The sequence below is a fragment of the Panthera uncia genome, chromosome B1 (assembly GCF_023721935.1).
Source record: "Panthera uncia isolate 11264 chromosome B1, Puncia_PCG_1.0, whole genome shotgun sequence".
NCBI lineage: Eukaryota > Metazoa > Chordata > Mammalia > Carnivora > Felidae > Panthera > Panthera uncia.
Window position 1 is genome coordinate 51,731,132 of NC_064811.1, and position 27,231 is coordinate 51,758,362.

Genomic DNA, 27,231 nt, shown 5'->3' on the forward strand with positions numbered 1-27,231 from the left:
TAACCATGTGGAGTAGGTTTGTTAGTATCTCCATTGTGCAAATTAGGAAATAAAGGCTCTGGAATTTTAAGCAACTTGCCCAAAGTCATCCATAAGTAGGTGCTCAAAATCCATTCCAAGTTATAAGGCTTTAAAAAGCCTCCAAGGTAGTGTAAGAGGCATTGTATATGATTATCATGATCATTCTTCCATGTGTTCATTGTATTTCCAAAACTCCTTGAATCATTTATTAGCAATTTATGTAGTTCTTTCGGTTACTGCTGTAAGCATGGAATGAACATGCCAGAAAATAATCAACTTTAGCAGACACACCACTACTGAACACCACATTCTTTCTTTACTCTATAGCCGGAAGCCATCTGTGGCTAAATCTGTTCTACTAGCCCTTGTTATTTCCCTCATCCTCTCATTGTTTGGCATGAACTTCAGAATTTAGGTGAGTACTCATTTCCTGTGTAGGCAAGCCTGCCATTATATATATATAGCCTGAGAAAATCTTAAAGAAATACTTACTAAAATGTTTTTAATTCAAACATTGATCTTACAGGTCTTTTTCAAATCCATTGGTTGCCAGTCTAAGAATTAGAAAGCAAAAGAATATGTGCTGGCTACTTAACAAATTAAAATTAATAAAGTTAATGGGGCACCTGTGTGGTTCAGTTGGTTAAGCATCTACACTTTATGTAGGTTCTTGTAACAACCTTGAAATTTACTGTTAATGAGGTTTAAAGAATAGGGAGTGACATGATCTGAACTACATTTCTAAAAGATCAGTCTGTAGGCTGGTTGAAAAATAGACAAAAGGGGGACAAGGTTGCAAAATGAAAGACAAATTAGAAGTCTTTTAATTATGTGAGCTTTACTCAAAAGAAGAACGGCATAGATAATAAAAACTGGTTGGATTCTGGGGCACCTGGGAGGCTCAGTTGGTTAAGTGTCCAAGTTCAGCTCAAGTTGCCATCTTGTGGTTCCTGAGTTCAAGCCCCCTGTCGGGCTCTGTGCTGACAGCTTGGAACTGGAACCTGCTTCGGATTCTGTGTCTCCCTCTCTCTCTGCCTCTCTCTCTCTCTCTCAAAAATAAACAAAGAACAAAAAAAGTAGTTGGATTCTGGGTACATTTTGAACATAGGTTTCAAAGATTACTATTAATTCTACCAATAGAAAATACCAACGGAGGGGTACCTGGGTGGCTCGGTTGATTGAGCATCTGACTTTGACTCAGGTCATGATCTCATGGTTTGTGAGTTCAAGCCCCAGGTCAGGCTCTGTGTTGACAGCTCAGAGCCTGGAGCCTGCTTCAGATTCTGTGTCTCCCTCTCTCTCTGCCCCTCCTCCACTCATGCTCTGTCTCTCTCTCAAAAATAAGTAAACATTAAAAAGAAAGAAAGAAAGAAAGAAAATACCAATGGAGTGGATATGGAGAGTGAAACAAAGAAAGGGGTCAAGAATGATTCTTGGTTCTTGGCTTGAAGAATAGGAAGAATGACTTGCAATTAATTCAGATGAGTAAGAGTGGATTTAGAGGAGGAATGGATTTAGAAGAAGACTGGATTGAGAGGAAGAGTGGATTTAGAGGATGAATTAAAAGTTCATACTTGGACATATTTGTATTGTGGTACCTATTAGACTTCAAGGGCAGATGTCTAATAATAAGTTGGACAGTAAGTCTTCAGTTAAGGGTAACATTCCAGGCTGGAGGAGTAAATTCAGAATCATGGGCATTTACATGATAATTAAGATCATAGATTGGATGAAATTACTAGCGGAAAACAAGACGTCTAAGGAATGATTCTCTAGGGCACTGCAACACATAGAGCTAGGGAGGAAGGAAGGAAGGAAGGAAGGAAGGAAGGAAGGAAAAGAAAAAAAGAAAAGAAAGAAGAAAGAAAGAAAGAAAGAAAGAAAGAAAGAAAGAAAGAAAAAAGAAAAATAATTAAGTTAAATTATCTGATGGGCCACTGAAAAGAAAATTATAAAACAGAACCCTATCCTGGATTTAACAGTGAGAAGTTGCTGTGGTTCTTAACAAGAGATCTTTTGGCACAGTAGTGGGAGAAATGCTCAAATAAACTGGGTTCAAGAGGAACAAGAATTAGAGTATTAGAAAAACCAAACAGTGAATAATGTAAAACTATCTTGAGTAGACTAAAAGTAACAACCACACTGGCTCAAGGAAAACTTCTTTTTTTTTTTTTTTTTTTTCTTTGAAAGCTACTATAGCATGTTATGCTTTGGAGAATGATCCAGCCAATTTTGGAATAAATGAATGGTTCGAGAGAGAGCCAAGGCCAGTTGTTAAAGAACTGTCTTTGAGAAGAAAGGGATCATTAAATTCAGTTTGCAAGTTTGGGCTTTGAAAGGAGAAGGACGTATTCAACTACATGATGGTTCACAATGCCATCAGGACCACCATCTCTGTTTATAGCAAATATTTGGTAACTTGCCCTTCACTACACAAGAATTGTTTCTGTAAAATATAACATCTTCAGGTTTAATTTTAAACCTATCCACGTTATATCATAACTGCAATCAAAATGAGAAATAAAACAATTTATAACAAAACAATAATTATTTTGTTTAATTTCTAGAAAATAATTGCAATGGAAAACCTAATGAAGCAAATGACCACATTGATAAGAGAATCCATGTTTCTATAATAAGCACAAGGACAGATTGGCAGACGTGCATTGTATTTAGACTCAAATACCTCATATATAATGAGCTACGTTGTTGGGTATGACTTATTCTTCAAAAACTTTTTCAAAAGGTAAAATTTGCTGCACGTTTACTTTCTAAGTAGAATTATGTTCTATTTATATGTGTATGAATGCATGGCAAGACATTCAAAAGTTGGAAGGCATATAGGAAAACACTTTTTTGAGGGCATTACTATCCCATTTGTTGTTTTTATAGGAGTCCTAATCTGCCATCTAAAAGCCAATGTCACCCCTCCTACCAATTATTTCATTTAAAAACACAAAAAAACAAAAATTAGGAATCTCTCAAAGTTAATGTGATTGATGTTAAGAATCACTGATCTATAATAACAAGAATAAAGGCAGTGGAAACGACTCAAGTGCAGGTTGGCTGGCTAAAGTGGGGGTGGGAACAGAGTTAATTCTATACACTAAGTGTGAAAATGTTGGAGGATGTTTTGGGGGTTGAGAAGGAGAGAAAATCTATGAGTAAGAGAGATAATGAATTAAGGAAATATAGTCGGTTGCTGGAAAGAGTTCTGGGTTCAGATAATGCTGGCGATCCAAAAATGGATGTCAAGCATCATGGCTCTGCAACCTTTCCCTTGTCAAGCTAGTGCCACCAGTTGGATTTAGTCAGGCTTGGGGCTTTTTTTCCAGGTGAGAACAGGAAGGGGGCATTATAGGTAATATAGCAACAAGGTGGAGTATAAAGTGGTTTCGTTCTGGCATAACCTTAAAGATGGAATATTTAGGATGGAAAAAGGGATGATAATCCTAAAAAGTCAATGTATGTCTAGCTGATAGTATAAAAGTCTGATAAGTTGCCACTGAATATACGAAGCCAAAGGGGAGGCAGCATCCTGAAAAGAGAACTTGCTTTTGGTTGACTCAAGAAGGTTTGAAAGATAAGGACATAGGGATTTTTCTGCGATAAGTCTGTAGGTTCTAAAGCAAACAATGGAAGAATTTGGAAACTTGAGGTACGTTCAGTCATGGTGTTGATAAGAAACAGATGGCATGCTTGGATGAGGCCATCTGAATTTGGGAAGAGATGACTTAAACAAAGGAACTCTTTATAAAAGTCTGGGGAAATTATGAGGGAGTGACAGCAAGGTACTCTTCTTCTAACCCTGACAAGAGGAGGGACCCAGAGAATGAGCAGAATTGCATGAAGAGGCCACCTGACAGAAGCTACGACCTTTAGTCTAGAAAATACTAACCCATAGAGACCCCACAGGGTGAGAGCCTGAGGAATAAATATACCAACCTCATTCTTCCCCCTGTCTCTCCAATCTACTACAGGTGATTCCCGTTGGATGAATCCAATTAGAAGCCAAAGTACAAGGAACATGTTGATGTAGCACATGTTGGTCAGCTGTCTGGGGCACAGAACTAGGGGAAGAAGTCTAGAGAGTGAGTCTGAAGGGGTGGGAGATAAAGTCAGATTATGGGAAGCACAGACCTCGAAAGTCCTAGTTATGAAGAATGACCCAGGAATCTTGGGATTTTGTGTGGTCAAGTGAACAGAAAAAAAAAGGGGGGGGGTATGATAAAACCAATCCTAATGGTCTCATTGGCAAGTTGTGATGGGTTAGCTGTGAATGTTTGAGTTAGGGGGAGAATACAGAGATAACAAAATCATTAGGAGCATATAAAGTTCTCTGGCCATTTCCAGTTTGTTATGTTTTGTATAATATTCTACTTATATTTAGTTGCATAAAAATTTTTTGATCAATTACAAATGAAAAATTGCTTTTAATGCTTAACAAATAACATCTTAATAATAAAAAGAAGATCTATATTCAGCATTTTTATGAGTTAGGCTATGTTTCATGTATATGATATGAATTAATTTTGTGATATCTCACACAAAATTCCATAAAGTATGCAATGCTATCATTCTAATTTTCTACCTAAAGAAACTGATGCCGAAAGAAATTAAGTAACCTGCCATGTTTACATAGGTAGTTAATGATAGAGCCAGAATGCAAACCCGCCTTGTATCCACTATAACAAATCTAGCAAACATGCATGAAAATATAATACAATTACATTCACACTCAAACATAAGACAGAGACAATATTAGTACAGAAAAAACCTGAATTAAAACTTATCTTAAGAATGAATTTTCAAAATTTGCATTTTAAAATTAAAACACGAGTAATCTGAAACAATAAGAGCTTTAATTTAATGAGTAAATTCATTACAAATTTTAACTCTACATATAAAAGTAATAGAGTAAGATGATGATGTGTGCAAAATACAGAACCTGACTTTTCAATGAAGTCCCAACTCTGCCACTGATGCTTTAGATAGCTCTCTAAGTTTCCAACGTCTCATCTGTGAAACGGAAATACTAAATGTGTCGAACACATGGCATTGTTATGAAGCATAAATGAGAAATGCAGTCCCCTTAGGAGACTGTCTGGTCAATGATCAATACGTGCTGAGAAAATGATGGTGAGTCAAAAGTTCATATCCTCAAAGATTGAAGGGAGATTCTAACAATAATAAAAATAATAACAATAACAATAATAATATCATCACAAGTATATAGTCACCATAATAATTATTTGTTAAACATACCAGTTTGAACATAAAACTGGTGTTCAGCAAAACAAAATTTTTATGAATATCAAGCATATCATTATCTGATTAGTTCTATATTAATGACACTCATACGTAATCAGTTTAAGTTATCAAATGATCTTTTTTAGTGGAGTTGGAGTTACAAAACAATTGTCAGAAAAGATCATTACAATGACTTAGAGTAGAGAATTAAAAGATATAAGCAGTTCATTTGAAAAGTGATTTAGAGTTACTTACTAAAATTATATATATACATCATATATATATATATATATATATATATATATATAATATTTTTTTCCAAAGCTAGAGCCTTAGAAAAAATAAAAACAGTCTTCTGTAACAGTAAAATTACCAGGAAATTGTTAAAACTGAAGTTCTAAGAAAAGGTTAATTTTATTAAAACTACCACCCAATAAGAAATCATGTGTGGAAATTTCCATTTCTCTATATAATAAACTCTTTATTGTATGCTTCCAACTTATTCCTGATACATAAAGACTCTTTAACTCCATGCTATTTGGCATTACATATCTATGACCTGTCCATTCTCAGTGGCTTCTAGATCACAGGCTTCATGCCCAGTAAGTCCTTGCTCTCTGTCATCATTTCTCTAGTGTAGAGACTGTCAAAGCTTGAGCATCCTCGCTCCCTGATGTTTTAAAGCGGCTGATTGCTTTTAATTTTAATTGTGATTTGAATCGACTTACAAGTGTACAGAATGAATAATCAAAAGAACTCAATGGACTAGGATAATGTCTTTTGTTCCAGGAGGCTCTCTTATTAACATTTTGCCTTTTGTATTAACATCTGATTTTGCATTGCCATCTCAGTTCCCATTTTTATGTAAATAATGGCTGACCTCTGGCACTGGATGTGCTGTTAAAAATGCACACTTGGAAGCACATGTATTTACTAATTAGAACTACTCAGAGGCTTTGCGGGAATAGTAAAGAACAGCATCCATGGCAGTTCAGTTTTCCCACTTTATGCTCATGTTTACATTCTTTATTCACCTGAACTTTATGCATTTAAAAAAATATAGCGTTAAAAAAAAAAAAAAAACAGCACCAAAGACAGCTGGCAAATAATATAATGAAATGTTTCACTGGAACTAAAAGATTCTGAGAGCTGGGTAAATCTAATACAAATTTGAAATCTGACATTGCACTACTAAGTTTATACGTAAGAGAACTTAGACATTTTTTTGTTATTGTATGGAAGGCTTAAATTTCAAATTTTTAATTACATTAATAGAAATTAATTTACAAAATAAATCTCATAAAGTCATTCTTTAGGATTTTCTAAATGCAATTGATTTTAAATTGATTTCTGCTTGAAAAACATTTAAAAGTCTCATTTTTATTAAATATGAGCCCCTCACACACACAAAAATATATTGTTAGTCTATTTACTTTTGTATTCGAATAGATTAAATATTAACACATTAGCATTTGATTAGCATTTATAGACCATACCTTGTGTTATTGAGAAAAGAGATGTCATAGGACATCTTATTAATGATTTATTAAAGTGAACTACATTTAAAATTAATAATATAATGTAAATAATCAACGTATGAGTTTTTTTAAATAAGATGCTTTAACCATTCAGGGTTTTTTTTTTCTCTCATCTGTTCAAATAAACAGGAATATGAACAGATAATTCACTTCATTAAATCACTCAGTATTTGGACATTTGTGTGTGTGTGTGTGTTTGATATTTTAAAAAATAAATTAATGTTTTTTCTGGTACAAATGTAACATATTCTTGGGTTAAAAAACCAGAAAACACAGAAATATGAATTAAGAAAAAGTTGCCCATAAACTAGCAATCAAAGATAATTACTTTTAATAATTTGTTACATAACCTCTCAGACTTGCTTCTATATGTGGGTATGAGTGAGGGATACCCTTTCCCTGCCCCCAAAAATGTGATCAAACTTTTATAATATTTTATAATAATTTGGTTGTTTTAAATTAACATTATATGATAAGTAGTTCATGGGTTGAAAAAGAATTGCTACTACCTTTATAACAGTTACATAGCTTTATATTATGTTGAGGTATCGTAATTTATTTCACGAAATACTTCCCAATTGACATTTTAGTTGTTGCTATCTTGATACCATAAATAATACTGTGAAAAATATTTTTTGTACATCTTTGCACTTTTCCAATTATTTTTCTTTGCATAAATCACTAGAGGTGAAATTGGTAGGTCAAACTGTATGCACATTTTTAATTTTTATGCATATTGCCTTCCAGAAAGGTCAAACAAATTTCCACACTGGTCAGTAGGATGTGATAGTGATTATTTCCACATACCCACTCCAATTAAAGTGGGTTAAAGTGCCAATCAGGAGAAATGATATCTCATTATTTAACTTGCCTTTTTTTTTAATCACTGATTATTGTGAGCATCTTTACATAAATGCATAGTATACTTTTATAATACTTTTAAAAATATTTATCTGCCATGTATGTGGCAAAGTTTTCCTAGTTATTTTCTCTCCAATAGTTTTATAGTGATGGGTATTATGATTGAGTAGAGAAGCTTTACATTTTTATGAAAGAAATAATATTTAAATTGATTAATCTAATTTTAAGTATAAATGAGTGTGTTGACAATTACTTCCATGGAGTGAATATTTTTTCTTGTATTTACTACTTTAGCTTGGATTCAAAATTCAAGAAGTACTTCTTCTGAAAACAATGTAGCTTTGTACTTTTAGACACTCCTCTACAGCCAAGGAGGATATGCTTGTCTATCTGTAATACAATTTGCAGTAAAAATTACATGCTTGAGTTTCTCCATCCTTTGCTCCCCAGGGCAGAAGACCTCCTTTACCACTTTAATTATGCCTTTTCTCTTCTTCCCATTGCCAAGATTGTTGTATTTGTACTGATTGAGCATAGATAGCTCCAACCCATGTATTTTCCTAGATATATTTTGTATTTGTTGTGACAGAACATTTTCTTCAGAAATATTGCACCAGTATCTACTAAGAGGTTATAAAGCTTTAGTTTCTAAAAATATTTTATGGCATTCTGGTAGATATTTTTCCTTAAATAAAAAAATAGTTAAAGCAACTCTAATATTATTGTATATACACTCAAGCTCTTAATGATTTAAACTCAAAAATGGTTAAAGCATTTCCTCTTAGATGAGAGAAGTATTCGAATGCTGTGGCCTAAGGACAAAAGATTTCTCTGTAATAAACATTATTTTAAATGTATTAGTAACTTTTTTTGAAAAAAAAATAATTCTTACTACATGTAAAATTTAAAAAGAAACTGTGTTGAGAAACAAAGACACTTTCTCAGGAAGGGATATTATTGATTTTATATGTGTAATGCTGAAGTAAAACTAGATCAAGGAAGAAAGTGTGAAATAAGAAAACTATATAGTTCTGACCAATCACAGTCATTTCATTTAATTGGAATTGAATAATTATGTTTCTGATTTCTTCATTATACAAATGAGAAAACTCAGACTCTTGATTGAATCAGTCACAATAAAGGCATATGCATGTGTAACGTCAGTCATGTCTGAGCATAGAATAAAAAACATTTTAAGATATCTAAAGACTCAAAACAAATATCTCACATGCATCCTTTCTTAGAAATTGTGTGGCAAAAGTGCTTCCAGAAATAAAGGAGCAAAGCAATTAAAACAAAGTATGAAAATCAGAGGATGACCCAACAGAGAAGTCCTAAGATAATGGAAGTAAAACAGGTCCAGAGAGAAGCCAGATCATAAGGTAGTGGGAAGAAGAGGGATTACAAGGTGAAAAAATGAAAATTGATAGATGAGCTGAAAGAGTTTACCGTTTGAAAAACACTACATATCTGACAGGACATGTAGAAAAATGTAATGGCAAGTATACAGACAACTGAACATCTGAAAAAAATAAAACCAGTAACTTCTAGAAAAATACAGATGTATAAGGAAGGAAGTATAATTATACATGGTACACTATGTGGTTCTTCAGTGAACATATTTTACAGATAGTAATAAGAAAAATTCTAATTGCTAGTTTTAATTAAATGACCATATAATTTTACTGGAAGGATGAGAAAAGGGGAAGGTCAGGGTGTGAGAATGGGCTGTGAGAGGTATGTCTTAACGCATCATCACTGCTAAATAGAAGACTCTACAATTGGCAAGACAAAAATAGCAGTAGACCGTAATTTTTTGGAACATAAGATAACTAACAAAACAAACATCTGGAAAGATTGAAAAGAGTTGCCTGTGAGGAACAGAAGGTACAAAGAAATGGGTTAGAGAATGACTCACTCTTATGGAGCTTTTTGTAATATCCTAGCTTAAAAAAAAAAAAATTAATACATGCTTTACCTTGATAAAAACTAATTCAAAATAATTTTTCAAAAGGAAAGATTTCAAACAAAAAACATAACAAGTATGCTACTGCTCAAAACTCGATACAAAAAACATCACAAGTATACTACTGCTCAAAACTCCAAGTTCATCCCTGTCATTAAGAGGAAGTACTTCTGCTCAGCAAACAATTAGTCTAGAACTATTTTAATGTGAAATGCATGTACTTGTAAGACAATGTTCCACTGGCATAAAAAAATTGGATAATACAAGTATTATTTTAATGTAGAAAATTAATATTTTCTGACCCTCTCTATTTTTTTTTTCTGTCAGTCTTTAAACGCCAATTCCCATAACTGACAGTTTATTAGTTCACCTTTTGCCCATTATTTTAATCTTAAGGCAGTTTTGCAGGTAATGTGATTTTAGGCCTCTAAAAAAACTAATTACAGAAAAAATGACTTGACTTCAAAACAATGTTGCACAGAACCCACATTACCAAACCAGTTTTGTTTTTCTTGGCACCAGTAGCTATTATAATCTTTTTTTTTTCCTATTTTTACTTTTTTCTTTCTGTTTAAACTGCATTAATCAAAGTCAAGGTACTCTCAGTTGCTCTATTAAGCCCTATGATAAGACATGAGAGCAATTTAAGAACAGCAATTCTTTGCAATCCTGAGAAGCACATCAATCAAGGAGTTGTGTTCAAAAAGGGAAAACAATGTAACTGGAAGTTAGATCCATTACTTCTATTGTTAAAAAATTAAAAGTAAGTCATCTTGTTTTCTTTTTATTTGTACTTTGGACACGTTAATATAAAAAGAAGCAGTATTGTCTTACAAGGTTACATTAAATTATATTTTGTTGAAATTAACAAAATAGAACAAATTGATGGCATCCTTTACAAAAAGAGACAGACTTCAGTGTTTTGGTGTGTGGAATATAATAAAGCTTTGTTGATGGCAGTAGGAAATCAAGACATTAAAACTTAGGTTAATAAAAAAGCTGTAATTTTGAACATTTTTATTTTTTAATGTTTATTTATTTATTTTGAGAGAGAGAGAAAGGAGGAGAGCAGAAGGAGAGGGAGAGAAAGAATCCCAAGCAGTCTCCACACTCAGCATGTAGCCTGATGTGGGGCTCAATCTCACCAACCATGAGATCATGTCCTGAGCTGAAATCAAGAGTCAGATGCTTAACTGACTGAGCCACCCAGGAGCCCCTTTAATTTTTTTAAATCATTGAAGATAAAATTGAAAAATAGTGAATATAATACAAATTATAAATCAACTGTGAATAGAAGTCAGTACATTAAAAAAATGTTAAGGAGTTGGTCAGGTGTGATCATTTTCAATTTCTAATACTGTTAACAATATAGAGCACAGCTGGGGTAGGGTGATAGTGTGATTTCTTAAAGCCATTTTCAGTCTTCTGATTCTAAGGCAGTTGAGCAAAGACAGATGAGCTAATGCAACATCTGCATAAAATGAATCACTGGCTTGTATAATTATTGAAGTTAATATTTTTCCTATATAAATAGGATTTATTGATTGATTCATCAAACCCCTGCAGCACAAATGCTTTAAACATAACTAAAGTATGTAATATTCACTGTAGAAAATGAAGTACTCTGAATCTACTTATAAGTCAGCAATATTAACCTAAATCTCACCATTAACCATACTCAATGCCAATTTTCTGATTGTCTCTAGGAATATTTAATATTACACTTTTTACAGAAGACAAAGTACAAAATTTCTCTCAATGAGTCTTAATTTTAAGAAATTTTAAATAATTGTGACTTCAGGGTCACCTGGGTAGCTCAGTGGATTTGAGTGTCCAATTCTTGACACCTACTCAGGTTGTAATCTCACAGTTGTGGGTTCAAGCCCCACATTGGGCTCTGCACTGAGTGTGGAGTCTGCTTGGGATTCTCTCTCTCTCCCTCGCTCTCTGCCCCTCCCCCCACCAAAGCAAATGAATTGACTTTAAGAAAATAATTGTTACTTCAAACATCACCTTATTAATTTAAACTAATAAAAATTACACATTTCATTGAAAGAACATGTGTGCTAGTCCAGGCTTTTAAAAATTAGTGTAGATTCAATTCTGACTTCTATGTGAATAATCTATAAATTGGCATTTTCATTTCTTGGTCCACCTCTTTGTCTGAGTCTCTTAATTCTAAATATTTACTGTGTATTTTGATACATTATTATGTTATCAAATTTGTTGTAATTAATTTTGGATATAGCCTTTCTATTGAATATCTTGATTTCTCATACCACCATAGACTCTATTAACTTGTTTTTCAAGTATTTCAAGAATACTCTTGCCTTCAAAATTTTCATGCTTCTATATATTCTGCTGATCACCATTTTAAGTACCTTATATAAAAACAATTCTGATTATGTCAGGTATAGACAGTAAATTTTATGTATTGACATGCTGGGCCATGCATTATTTTGGATATTTCTGTGAAGGTATTCTTTTTGGATTATATTAATATTTAAATCACTGGGCTTTGAGTGAAGCAGATTATCCTCCATAATTACATCATCTGATTAAGTGAAGGTCTTAATAGAGCAAAGACAGATGTCTCCTGAGCTAGAAAGAATTGTTACCAGCAGGCTGTCTTTGGACTTGCACTGCAGCTCCTTCCTGAGTGTCCAGGCTGCTGTGTAGCCTGTTCTGCCACTTGGGTCATATGATGCAATGATATAATGGTCCTTGAAATGTCAGTGGCAGTTAGGGGTGCTGTCAGGTCTCCCATGGGTTTTGGAGAAAAGCCCTGCCAGTCTCAATGAATAATTACTGTCCTTTTGAGGAGTAGCTTTGGTTCTCAATCAGGTCTTGGCAGAGACTAAATATTTAACCATGGGCCACCAAGTAACCATTTGATCTGAGCTACCGATCATGAACTGGGCATTATCTAACTCACCAAACCCTAAAGTACTCCATCATCATATAGAAATGGTAAATATGATGTCTTCCCTGAGAAGGCCCTGGATGCATAGATAAGACACCTATGGTCTCCACTCTTCTACTACCTTTTCTCTCCCAGCCCATACCATGGCCTCTGGGGGAGTTCCCCACCATCAGTTGATAGACCAGAAGATGACTCAGGCCAGATTTACAGGTGGTTCTGCATGATATGAAGACATCACCTGAAAGTAGACAGCTGCAGAACGACAGATCCTTCCTAGGACCAAGTATGAATAAGCAGAGTTGCCAAAGGGTGGATTTGTTGTGGTTAATTTTATGTGTAAACTTGGTTGGGCCATGGTGCCCATATATTTCTGTTTGGTCAAACATGACTCTGGATGTTTCTGTAAAGGTGTTTTTTTGAATAAGGTTAATATTTAAATCGTTGGGGTGCCTGGGTGGCTCAGTGGGATAAGTGTCAGACTTCGGCTCAGGTCATGATTTCATGGTTTGTGAGTTCAAGCTCTGGGCTCTGTGCTGACAGTGCAGAGCCTGGAACCTTCTTCTGAGTCTTTGTTTCCCTCTCTCTCTCTCTCTCTGACCCTCCGCACTTGTGCCCTGTCTCTTTCTCTCTCTCAAAAATAAATAAACTTAAAAAATAATTTAAAAAGTAAATCATTAAAAAAAACACACACACATACTACCATCATTCTCTGAGTATATTTTGTGCTTCTAATTTCCATGCATTGCTAAAGGAAGTCTTTGACTGAAATTTGTCCCTCCCCACTCCATTCTAACCTACAAAACCCAAATTTATTTTTCAAGGCCAAACTAAAATGTTATATACATCCAGTTCTAAGATAGAGTCAGGCTAAAAAACTGTGTGCTTGAAACTATACTTCCAGTTAAAGAAGCACTGAGCACTCCCAAGGAAACCCAGGGAAAACATGGGAGAAGTTTACAAACATAATTGAATTCGAAATTGAATGTAGAACAAAAGAGAGAACTATCTGTGAACCAAAAGCAGGTCTAGAGAAAGAGGCAGACAAGGAATTGTAATACTTGCTACCCTGAAATCCTTGGCTATTACCCCCAGTTGTTCCAAACTAGATGCTTTGCTACTGATGCTACAGCTCAGGAGCCAATGAAATCAGGTCTGGAAACATTACAAACACAGTTTAAAAAGAAGATGGCATAATTATGAAACATAATATGACCCACAACTTGGAAAAGACAGACACCAGAAAACAAACACAAAGAGAAAACTATAACTGAAGGAAATACTTAATAGAGGAATCAGATTATAGCTTCAAAATAAAAATGTGTGAAAGTCTGAGAGATAATGAAGGCAATTGCAACTATGGGGGTAGCGGGGAGGAAACAGGAAAAGACTGCAAGAAAATTATGTTATTATATTTATATCTTAGAAAGGAAAAAGACTTCTAATGGAGAATATGGAAGACACAAAACAAATAAGGCAGCTGGATGATTAATCTGAAGAATTATTCTATTTAAGAAAAAAATGTTAACATAATCAAAATATCCCACTTAAAAAAATTAAGAGATATGGAAAACAGATTGAATAAGTTCTGGAATTCAATACAAAATTTAGCAGGAAGAAATAGAAGTAATGGAGAAAAACAGTGTTTGATGAAATAACAGCTATTAATTTTTCAGAACTGAAGAAGAAGGATAATCCTCAGATTCACTATTTAGAACCATTCTTAACCATTCTTATCTACAGAGATAGATAAGCCAGACCCCATCAGCCAGACACCTTTAGCTGGGGAAGTGTACATGTGAAAGGCAGACATGCATGGAATACTAATTCCAAAAATTGTCATCACCATCAACACCCTTTTCAAGTCTCAGATCTCACTATTTTTGTATGTAAAATCTATATGCCAGATCTAAGTCACTTTCCTTTGCTCATCCCATTACTATCCTCATGCTAACAAATTCATTTTTCATGGAGTTCTCAACAACTGCTTGTAAGTAATCAATAAATAATGAATCTGTGAATAAATATCAGACAAAGAGTAAATATAATCCTTGGTGAGCTTGGTAAAGGAAACAGAAGTTATTTTAGAGATAAAATTAATATCTGAGCTAAAAAGAAGTCTTAACTAAAGGTTTCAAGAAATAGCAGAGGGGTGCCTTGGTAGCTCAGTCAGTAAAGCTGCCGACTCTTGATTTTGGCTCCAGTCATGATGTCATAGTTCATGGGATCAAGCCTCGAGTGGGGGTCTGCGCTGACAGTGCACGGCCTGTTTGGGATTCTCTCTCTCTCTCTGCTCCTCCCCACTTGCTCTGGCAGTCTCTCCCTCTCTCTCTCTCTCAAAATAAATAATAAACATTTAAAAACAAGAAATGGCAGAAATGCCAATGGCTCGTCTCACATTCTAAATTATGCATAAACATTTAGATTGAATTGGTAACAATGTATATAGATATAGCCTAATTGTAATTTGTCATGAAATACTGAAAACTATATGTATTTGGATGTACCAAAATATACAGATGTTTCTGAGATATTATAGAATTAGACAGGTTAACCTCTATGTACCCTAAGCATTTCTCTTTTTTATTTATTCTCCTCTCTATTTATTCTATATTTATGCAAAGCAAATAGTATGCATAAATTTCATTGTATAATGATATAATACCAAGGTTGAAAGAGTCTTTAAGGGGCGCCTGGGTGGCATCCGACTTCAGCTCAGGTCATGATCTCACAGTCCGTGAGTTTGAACCCTACATCGGGCTCTGTGCTGACAGCTCTGAGCCTGCAGCCTGCTTAGGATTCTGTGTCTCCCTCTCTTTCTGCCCCTCCCCCATTCATGCTTTGTCTCTGTCTCTCTCAAAAATGAATAAACATTAAAAAAAATTTTTTTAAGAGTCTTTGAAAGGATTTTAAATACTCATTCTTCTACATTCATCAGAAAGTAGACTTAGGTTACTCTTTGATAACTGCATATCACTTAGGAAGGTAATTTTAATTTGTGAGTAAGAGAGAAACCAGCAATGGGCTAGGACTATATTCTATCATGACAGGCCTCAAATTCTTGGACAGATTAGAGATAGATTACATAAACCAGATGCATCCTTTCTCTCTCTTAATACTTTTGAGAGCTCTAAGAATGGGAATGTAGAGCTAGTCTGCTCTCTCAAGGTAATATTTGAAATAATATTTCAAAGTAATAATACTTTCTTATCAATGGGGTAGATGACCTTCTGACTGTCAAGACATGTTGCTCTAAACATGGAAGCCATTTTGAATGCTCTTTTGTTTTTTCATTCATTCCTTCATATATATTTAGAGTCTACTATATCTACGGAAACAAAGATGAATGGAATAAGTCCTATCTTTATGTTTTGTTGATCTACATGTGAATCAGACTTGAATATGTAGATGTATATGAATATGTACATTGAAGTTTCAAAGGGGGAATCTCATAGACATATAAGCAAATTATTAAATGAGGCAGGACTTCATAGTGCATACACTTGAGACAAAATTCATCAGATTGAAAGAGAGGTGCCCAGGTGAATACCGCATTCCTGCCAGAAGAATGAGTACCTAAAGAGTATAGAGGCAACAGAGATAATAAGAATTCCAAAAATGTCATGTGTTTAATATATTATAAGAATCCACTTTATGTGTGATTGTGACATGATTGGGCTGTGTCAGATCATCACAGGCCTTGTATGCTAAGGGTTTGTATTTTATTTTAGAGACTATTATACATTATACTATTATATATACACTTAAGCAGCAAGATAGTCTAGTTTCTCTGTCAGTGATATCAATATGGTTGTGGTATTGAACTATGGTTTTCAATTATTTTTTTTTGCATGAGAATCATTTTTCATATTAGAATACATTGTGATAATTTTGCAGTATCTCAGAGTTGAGAATTCACATCATGAAGGATGAGTTGAAGAGATGCAAGGCAAAAGGCATGAAGCTGTTTAAAGCAATTCTCAAATTTTAATGTGCATATGGATCACCTGAGCAGCTTGTTAAATGCAAACCAGGATTCTTTAGGTCTGGGAAAGAGCCAAAGATTCTGCATTTATCACAAGCTCCAGCTGAATGTATTGAGTAAGAGTATATTCTTTGTATGTCCAAGTTACAAAGTCCAGTCACTTGTTGTAATCACCGTTCTCCAATTCTGAAGAGAGTGTTTGGTATTTCTCAGGCTAAAAACATAGTAGATATCCTGTATAATAAAAAGAAAAAGAAGCCAAACCCTGAATCCTATGGAATAGCATCTAACACTGCTACCAATTTCAGGGAAATCTCAGAATTTTTGAGTAATTTCTACCCAAATTTATTTCAAAGTGATGACCTAGAATTCAAACACATTAAATGTATACTCCAAAGAGAAATTTTGACTTGCTTCAGAGCTCAAAATGCTTAGAATATTTTGAAAATCGGTATGCGTTTTACTTCCTCACCTGTATTGTATGGCTTTAATGAGAATTTCAGGATAATCTTTCCAAATCCCTAGTATCCCTCTTACTTTTATCTCTCAAAGTGAGTCAAAAGGAACATCTAACTATTGCTATTTACATTGATGTGTAAATTTGGTCATACATATTTTATAGAGACATGTACATTTACATGTCATTCAGCTGAAGCAGAGTCACCTGTTTATACCTTGGATACATGTGTGTACCCCACTTAACAGCCTAACAATTGCAGACACCTGCTTAGCATAAGCAGCTTATTAAAATGCAGTGAGGAGAAGAATACCTTTGTGAGCAATTTTCTTATTGTATTAATAATCCTGATAGAAAAACAATGGAACACAGATATGGACCTTTATACTAGTGAACAGTCTAGACTCTTTCAGTATGAGTTGATACAAAGGACTTAATGGTTTCAAAGCAGTTAATGCCCAATGCAAGGGTTCACATTACTAGAAAAGGCAAAAAGGTACAAAGAATGAAAGATTTCACTTTGATTTAAAGAGAAAATTCATGGAAAACAATACAGAATTTTCACTTGGGACCTACATGAATGTTGGGAAGTAATAATATAATTTAGAAAAAATAAACTAAAATAAACCTTTCCCTCTTTTTTTCATTATATGTTTTCAGAATTAGCTCCCTGAATACTGATAAAAAAGAATTAGAGAAACTAAAACACTGACTTTTAAGTAAAGTCAGATCTTATTCTCTGTACTGACCACTTAATTATGACTGAAATCAGTGTTTTCAAATTTTGAGGATACAAGATAAATGTGATGTCAAGAGTGATCATAGATTTTTCTATATAACCCTAAATAATATTAAAGAAAAGTAATATTGATGTTTGTTTCACATTGAAAATTACTGCTAATCGTTAAAATCAAGTTTTGTTAATTTATGTTTTAATTATGATATCAGTTAGTAATATATTTTCCTTTTAGCATGCATATAAACAGAGGTGGAAGGACAGGTTTTCAAAGAAGGTCGCAGTCTAGAAACCTGCTTCTGTTTATAGCAAATTTAAAACATTAGATGGAGTTTTGTTTTGACAATTGCGTATCTGTTTAGACATTAAAAACCAGGGAACATCAGACTTTTTGATATCCTTGTCATCTCCCATGAATGACTCTCTACCAGCTGCCACCTCTGTAGAACATACTAGAATCAGAAAAAGAAAAAAAATAAACCACAAAAGTGTGAAAGGTTTTGAAAGAGTATATGATTGCTGGGAATCTGTTCCATGGGATGCTAGGTATTGTTAGCAGACACTTGGGGGCAATCTGGTTCCATAGGGGTGTGTGCCTTTCATTGTCCTTACTGGTCTGTCATGCAACTCTGTACAGACGGAGAGATGCAGTTGATCTCCTCTTCCCCAACCCACCAGGATGGGAGAGATCATTCCAAACATTGCATTTTATTTTCATTTTGAAGTTGACCAATTTTGCATATATTAGCGAATTCGTCTATACACATGTCTATTCTTAGGAATCTTGAACCAGTGTTAGCATCTGACTGGTTCCTTTATCAATTACAGAATGAGATAAGAAGTTTTGACACATCATTGTTTCGAATTTATATGTGAGTCATGATTTTGCCTTTAAAAATGTATATAGTTTTTAGCTCTTGTTGATATAAAGATAGAACCTCTTTTCCTTAAACATCGTTTATCATCCAAATGTTTAGAACATGGAGGTCTGATTGAGAATATACTACACATTACACCCTCCTTGCATATTTTCAAGTTCACATGAGAGTTTCATGCAAGTGAAGACAATTGTTTTGCTATAAAAACTATTGAATTATTAAGTAAAATAGGTCTTCAACAAGGTACATTGAAAAGTCAATTTGGCAAATTGCAATTATCTCACTTTTTTCATATCCTCATCAAATGCTACATCTGTTCTTTTTATGTTCGGGATATTCTATGTGAATAGTTGCCCTTTAACTCTATGCCAGCATTTTTTTCTGTTTACTATGTTGCATATTTATTCAGTATTCTGTGTGATGACTAGCACCCTGCAATTTTAAATATGCTATATACCTTTTTAGTTTTCTTTTCAAGTAACAGGAATCATAGGCATCATTTATACACACTATTTAGAAATTTTAATTTATGATTCAGGAAGTTTAGAATCATAAACCAGACAAGGGGCACCTGGGTGGCTCAGTCGGTTGAGCAGCTGACTTCAGCTCAGGTCATGCTGTTGCGGTCTGTGAGTTCGAGCCCCGTGTCGGGCTCTGTGCTGTCCATTTGGACCTGGAGCCTGCTTCGGATTCTGTGTCTCCCTCTGTCTCTGTTCCTCCCCTACTCACGCTCTGTCTCTCTCTGTCTCTCAAAAAATGAATAAACATTAAAAAATTAAAAAATAAATAAGTAAATAAACCAAACAAGATGCAGAGCTTTGTAACCTCTATGCCATAAGTGGGTTACATTTTTAATACTGATGTAATGACGTAGTGAAGGAGGAATTTATGATTCAAACTGAAAAGATGATAACTCTGTCGTAAAGAACTTGAAAGTAAAAAAGAATGAGCTCTCAAGCATGGGAAGGGGTTAAATTGGGATAGGAGCCTGAATACCATATTTGATGACCAAAATGGAAAAAAAAAAAATACACACACACACACACACACACACATATATGTATGATAGTGGCTAATCCTTAAACAATTATATCTATTTCCTCTCTGTAGCATGATGTAAAATCATCAAATGAGACCGAGGCATAACATATACATACATGTTAGAAGGAGGGAATAGTGATAACCTGAAGTCAAATTGCTAGAGTCTTAAATGTTATTTCTTGATTAGGGATGTATTTGTAGGTAATTAAGAATTGTTAAACTTTTTAATCCATTAGGTGATATCATAAGAGCAATGTTAAAAGATATATTCAGTGGATGAAGAAATGGCAATTGAAAATAGGAGAGATTAAGAGCAAATAAATTGGCTAAAAAGATTTTATAATGGTACACTTTCCAGGTCATAAGGGCTGAAGTGAAGTACTTTTAGTGAAAAAATAAAGGTGAAAAAAATAGGGAAAAAACTCACGGAAAATTGAGAAAAGTTTTGTAAGATCCTCAGAAGAATAAAACTTCTAGATAGCCGTTTATTCAAAGAAATGTATACTGTGGTATATTATAACCCACAATATTATAAATAGAAGGATTTTCTTCTCTTTTTTATTAAACATCTATCTCTAGGATGTAATTTCACTAATGCTACCTAATATCCATCACTTTATTACATTGTTCTCAATAAGTTCCATAAGCAGATGCTGAAATAATGAAGAGATTTCCAGAAAAAAACAGATATTATCCTTTGTGCAAGCATCACTTTACTCTAAATACATGATGAATTAAACATAAATAACGCAAAGGTAAAATCTGCTGCTGTGTATTTGACACTCGCAAATCACAGAACTCTGTATTGTCTAGCTAGTAAGACCCTTGGCAATCATAATCTCTTCATTTTATAGTAAGGAAAATGAAGCAAAAGATATTAAAACTAAACTAAAGGAAAACAACTTTGTGCAAACGAAAACTACATGCAGTGAGAAAGTTACTTTCTGTTTTGTTTCTTACAAAGTCTTCTTTATTTTTCACCTGGAGGCTTCTGAGATTCAGTTAAAAAACATAACCACCTGAGTCAGGATTCATAGTGTGCTCTCAAGGACTGATTTGCTGGTGGCGTAGAATAAAAATATTTCTCTGTGTAAATGTATAGTCACGTCACTAGAGTTATTTTTTCAGAGCACTTGTAATATGCCTCCTTATATATGCCGATTCAAGTGTTCTGAGACCAATTCTTTGAGAAATTTTGAAGTGCCTCCACTCTCAGATCCCTGCAGTCACTCTTTCCTGGACTTGCGACAGCCTTGTAAGAATCTACCATTGTTCAAGGATGTGAGACACATATATGTGACTGCCAGCCTTACCATGCAAAAATTTAAAGACTTCAGAATAGAATCTGTAAGTGTATAATTAACTAATCAGGTTTATTTGAAGATCATGTTTGGGGTTACCTGAGTGGCTCAGTCAGTTATGCATCCAACTCTGGATTTCGGCTCAGGTCATGACCTCAAGGTTCATGAGACTGAGCCCCACATTGGGCTCTGCACTTAAAAAGAGGAGCCTGCTTGGGATTCCCTCTCTCCCTCTCTCTCTGCCATCCCCCACTTGCACTTATGTGCACTCTCTCTCTCTGTTAAAAAATAAATAAATTAACTTTTAAAAAAGTCATGTTTATAATTAGCTTAAGCATTTAAGATTAGGATTCTGTAAGGTGTATGATATTCATATTATTAGTTTCTTATAAAACATTATTTCTAGGACTTCTTTTGATCCTTCAGGATATGTCAAAAAGAGCCATGTTAAAAAAATAAAATTAATAATTGAGTTGTATATTTTTGTAAGGGTTTGAAATAAAAATATTATAAATAAGATACATATATAATCAACAAAAAACCCAAAATATTTATTTTATCTATCAGCAAGAATATTACCAAGAGCAATGTTAAGAGATGGTGCTGGCAATTTCTTAGGTTATTGCTGGAAGTTTCCAAAGGAATGCAAGGGTGGGGGTGGGTGGGTAGATGCTGCATGGGAAGCTGGGGCAAGTATTCACTAGCTCCTGTCTTCAATTCCAGTGTCTGTGGGTGCTTTCGCTCCTCTTTTTATTATTATGTGTTTTCCCCTACTTTGTTAAATAAGAGCAAGGTCTTTGGACCATTTATTTTCTTCTCTTTTTGCGTAAACTTGAGGAAGAATTTTATTTTATTTCATTTTTTTAATGTTTATTTATTTTTGAGACAGAGAGAGACAGAGCATGAGCAGGGAAGGGGCAGAGAGAGAGGGAGACACAGAATGTGAAGCAGGCTCCAGGCTCTGAGCTGTCAGCACAGAGCCCAACGCAGGGCTCGAACTCATGAACTGGGAGATCGTGACCTGAGCCAAAGTGGGACGCTTAACCGACTGAGCCACCCAGGCGCCCCGAAGAAGAATTTTAATGAAGCAACTAGTCTCTCTCTCTCCAAGCATATGCATTGTTAGATTTCTACCTCTTTGATTACTTAACACCTTTAGTCCTTCATATCTTTTACGTTTATTTGAAAACCTTGCTTCAAAATCAGCATTACATTTTATAGTAACTTTTTGAAAGTGTTTTTTTTTTTTTTCTTTTCATAGCACTACTTTAAAAATATTGACTATGTGATTGGGACAAAAACCAAACAAGACCAGAAAGGAAAACAAAAGAGACACCTGTAAATGAAAAGGGAGCAATGGAAATCATTAAGCCACTCACTTGTCCTTCATGGCTGGTGTGGTAGCTGGAAAAATTGTAACAGAAGCTGACTCACTTTGCTGACAAGAGAATATATCTACCCCATTATCAAGGAGAGAACTTTAACTTCCTTAATTTCAATAATGCACCATGGTGAAAACTAAATATATTCTATACTATTACATTAAAAAATGATGAAGAAAAATGAGTAGAGTTTTAAAAGCTTTTTTAATCTGGTTTCCATGCTTATTCTATTACTGCGTTCCAGTAAGTAGACTTGAATATCTCATCTTCTAGGACGATGGGGTTATTTATTTATTTTTTTAGAGACAGAAAAATAGATTTTATTATGGATCATCCTCCACAGAATGTTCCTTTTGATTGAGTTTTCTCTTCTAAGCATGTGTTAGACAAAAGGATGATAGCAATTAGAGGAATGTGGACTAATCTAACTAAAATATATATATATATATTTTAAATTACATCAAGTCTTTATGTTTTACTCTGGTCTGTGATAGAATATCTTAACATAATAGCCAAAGTATCAAAGCAATTTGATTGTACCATTCCTGAGTTGTAACTATGTGTTTGATTGAAAAGTCCAATTTTTAAAATATACATGATAACATTAGACTATATTATCCAGAAATTTCCCAGAAGTTTCTAGGTATCTTATTAAATTGTTGCATGAGACTGTATGATGTTAAGGAAAAAGAACTGTTTTTGTCTTGCTATTCCAATTCTGAAAAGAAATTTCAGGGTACAGGGAAGACTATTGAAAAAAAAGAGATTAACTATTGGCCCAAATGCAGAGGCCTCTGAAAACTTGTTGATAAGAACTTTAAGTAAGATCATATTATAAGATCATCATAGTTATTATATCAAACAAAAATCTAGTAAATGTGTTCTTTAATATTAAAAAACAAACAAACAATAACAAATCCCAAGAATTGCATCAAGAAACTGAGATGAAGCAAAACTATAGGAATGAAATCTACATCTACAGAATCTTTTAGGGAGATTGCAATGGAGAGACAAATGAAGAAAGTTTTCTGTAGATAACATCTTTGAGCCTCAGAATTAATAACCAAACACAAATGGTTGTTACCTATGTACTATTTGTAAATATGAATTTCCAAAATCTATATGTTTCCTCTTAATAATAGTTTTATTTGCATCCTATTTTTTGTCATTTTAATAATCTACTAACTCCCAGGTAAGTAAAAAATTAACCTCTTACCGAAAGTATGATTAAGGAATGTGGAATATTACTTATGGTGAAATAAAAGTAATAGTAACTTAAATTATCCTGCACCCTGTACTACCTAATACTAATTGTGATTGTCTTCATATTGGCATTTAGTTTTCAGGGCTATAAAGTTCAATAAATTTGAGCCAGAATCTAGGGTAGTCATCTAAGATACAATAGTGTGCAAGCCTAAGATACAATTTTATGCTATTACTACAATACAACTAGGATAATCATTAAAGATACGATTCTATGCTCATGGAGTTAGAACCTAGTATCAGAGATAGCTATTAACCTAATGAAATCACACTGATAAATGTATACTTTTAAACTCAGGACAGTACTCTAATGCAGTCCTTATGAAATTATAATGCACACACAAATCACTGTGAAGCTTGTTAAAATGTAAATTCCGTGGCAGCAGGTCCAGAGTGGAGTCCAAGATTCTGCATTTTTATCAAGCTTTTTGGTGATGCTGATGCTGCTAGTCCACAAACCACATTTGTTTGAGTAGTGCTTTAGTCAGAGTTCTCTAGAGAAAGAGAACCAGTGGTAGATAGATAGATAGATGATGATAGATAGATAGATAGATAGATGATAGATGATAGATAAATAAAGATAGGTATAAATAAGTATAGATCTATGTATTGTTATTGTCCTCTATAGCTATCATGTATGTATGCATGTATGTATCATCTATCATCTATCATCTATCTATCTATCTAATCTATCTGTACCTACCTACCTACCTAGAGAGATTTTATGGAATTGGCTTATGCAATTGTCAGAACTAGAAAATGTGAAAGTCTCATAAGTAGGCTGGAATTTCTAGAAAGAGTCAATGTTTCAGTCTCTAGTCTGAAGGAAGTAGAATTCCTTTCTTTTTGCCAGGACATCAATCCTTTCTCTTAAGGCCTTCAACTGATTGAAAAAGTCTCACTCATACCTTGGAGGATAACTGGCTTTATTCAAAGGCTACTAATGATGTAAGCATTAACCACATCTAAAAAACACCTTCATAGCAACATCCAGATTGGTGTTTGACTAAACAAATGGGTACTATGGCCTGGGCAAAGGAATACATGAAATTAACCACCACAAGTACTAAGGTTCTAAAGCAGAGATGGGCAAAAATTATGGCCTCTGGGCCCAATCTGGCCAATCTCTTGTCTCCTTCTGTACAGCCCACAAGCTAAATGTGGTTTTTATGTTTCTAAAATAGTTGAAAAAGTCAAAAGAAGAATAGTAATTTGTGCCACAAGAAATTTTATAAAATTCAAGTTTCAGTGCAGCTAAATAAAGTTATACTGGAACCCCGCCACACTCATTCACTTACATATTGTGGACAGAGTTGAGCAGTGTAACATAGACAGTATGATACACAAAGCTTAAAAGATATGTCTTACAGGGGCCCCTGGCTGGCTCAGTTTGTTGGGTGTCGAACTTTGGCTCAGGTCATGATCTCACAGTTTGTGAGTTGGAGCCTCACGTTGGGCTCTGTGCTGACAGCTCAGAGCCTGGAGCCTGCTTCAGATTCTGTGTCTCCCTCTCTCTCTGCCCCTCCCCTGCTCACATTCTGTCTCTCTCTGTCTCTCAATAATAAATAAATGTTAAAAAATTAAAACAAAAAAAAGATCTATCTTACAGAAAAAGTTTGTTGATTCCTGCTTTAAAAGAAAGAATACGGCTTTATGTGAGTAGATGTGACATGAAAATAAAAAGTAGAGACAATAATGGAGAGTAGCTCTCAAGGTTTATGTGCATCAGAGTAATTTAAATCACTTGTTAAAATACAGATTTGGGGCTCCCACTCTGAGACTTTGTAATTTGATATGTCTGGAATGGAACCCCAGAATTTGTTTTTCTACCAAGTTCCAAGTCCATGCTGGTGCTGCCATTCTGGAGACATGATTTGAGATCACTGATCCAGCATATATTTAAGAAACTTCCAACAATTTGTAGCTGGATAAAATAGAATGAACTTGTAAATGAGTCAGGGAAAAGCTGATAGAAGTAAGAGAAAAACCGACATCAGATAAAAGATATTCTACCAAGGGAGAGGGGATAGTCCAACGTATTAAAATGCTGGCAAATTAATAAACTGGTGATTGAAAATAGCTTTTGAGTTTAAGAAAGGAAGTCTCTGCTGGTCCCTCTATAGTGAGGACTGTTCTGGTATACTCTTGGTATATCCTAGAAATACAACTTCTCTGTATCTTTTTATGGGAACTCAAATGCAATAAGATTGAAATTAATAAATGATACCTACTAAATTATAGTCATGTCATTAGGTAACTTTGTTATATTTGAGACAGTTTTATGTTATCCCATTACATGATAAAATAAATACATGATATTGGAAGAACTAAAACAATTTATTTGGTAGGTACTATTAAAGTTACAATTATAAAAAAATAAACAAAGTTACTATTATAAATAATGAAAGATTTGCACAATTGGGGCAAAGTAAACATAAGTTCTGTTAAATCTGACCTAAACTTTTGGTGCTGTCTACCATTGGCATATAGTATTTTAATCATATTTGAAAAAATAAATTAAAACAGACCCATATTTAAAGCCTAAATAAAACTGGTATGCTTCTGATATCCTCATAAATGAATTACTCCCAAGAAAATGCTTTATTGAGTTCCTTTTCCTAATGGCATGTATGAGTGAAAAAAAAAATTCAACTATCCAAGAGAAAAGGTAGGTTTTCCTTTTCAGATCTTGGTCCCTTTACTTTTTTAGCCATGTAAAATAAGTCAAACACGCCATTACAAAAATAAATGGTCAACTTTCCTTTGCAAATACATTTTATTTATAAAATATGAAAGACATTACAGTCTTTATTGAAAAATAAAACTGTTATAGTTTTGCTGGAATATTTTACCATTAACCGCCTTTCAAAATTATCTGAAAATGACAAAATTCCCTAAATTACAATAAAAATTTTATCTCCCAAATTCACTAGAAGTCACATCTGGAAGATCATCTTATAATATGGTTTTATTTCTTTTCTGCTTGGAAGGTTCCTGTGAGCTTAGAGATTGATGGGACAGGCAAACCTGCAAGTCCACTGGAAAGGCATGTACTGAACAAAAAGACCAGATTTCCCCCATTGTATGCTTATTCTTAGTTAAGGTTTTTTCTTTTTTTTCCTTCTGTGTGGTTGCAAAGGCAAATAGCTATATATACCAAATTCTTACAGATGTGAGTAATAATCTAAACTTTGTTATTTTTTTTAACTATTAAGATAATAGATTGCATTGAATGATTATTTCATAACCACTTTATAGTATCTGTGAAGGTTTTGAATAAATATTTGATTCCATGTGAATGGGATGTGAATTAAAATGCCGAAAATGCTAGCTGTGTGACTCTCACTCCTGCTCTAGCTCATTTGTATTGTCATTGGCTCTTTGGTAGAAATTGGAGCAATTAGGAGAGATGTGATAGGAAGGTGGGGGGGGGGGAGTCTTCATTTGAGAAAATAGAATAAGCTGGGGGAAAAGCAAATTAGTGGCAAACAGGATTGAACCTTAATTTGGAGACTAGACTGTCTCACTTCAATCACTGGCTCCACCACTATGGGATCTTGGGCCAATCAGTTCTTTTTCTTTTTCTTTTTCTTTTTCTTTTTCTTTTTCTTTTTCTTTTTCTTTTTCTTTTT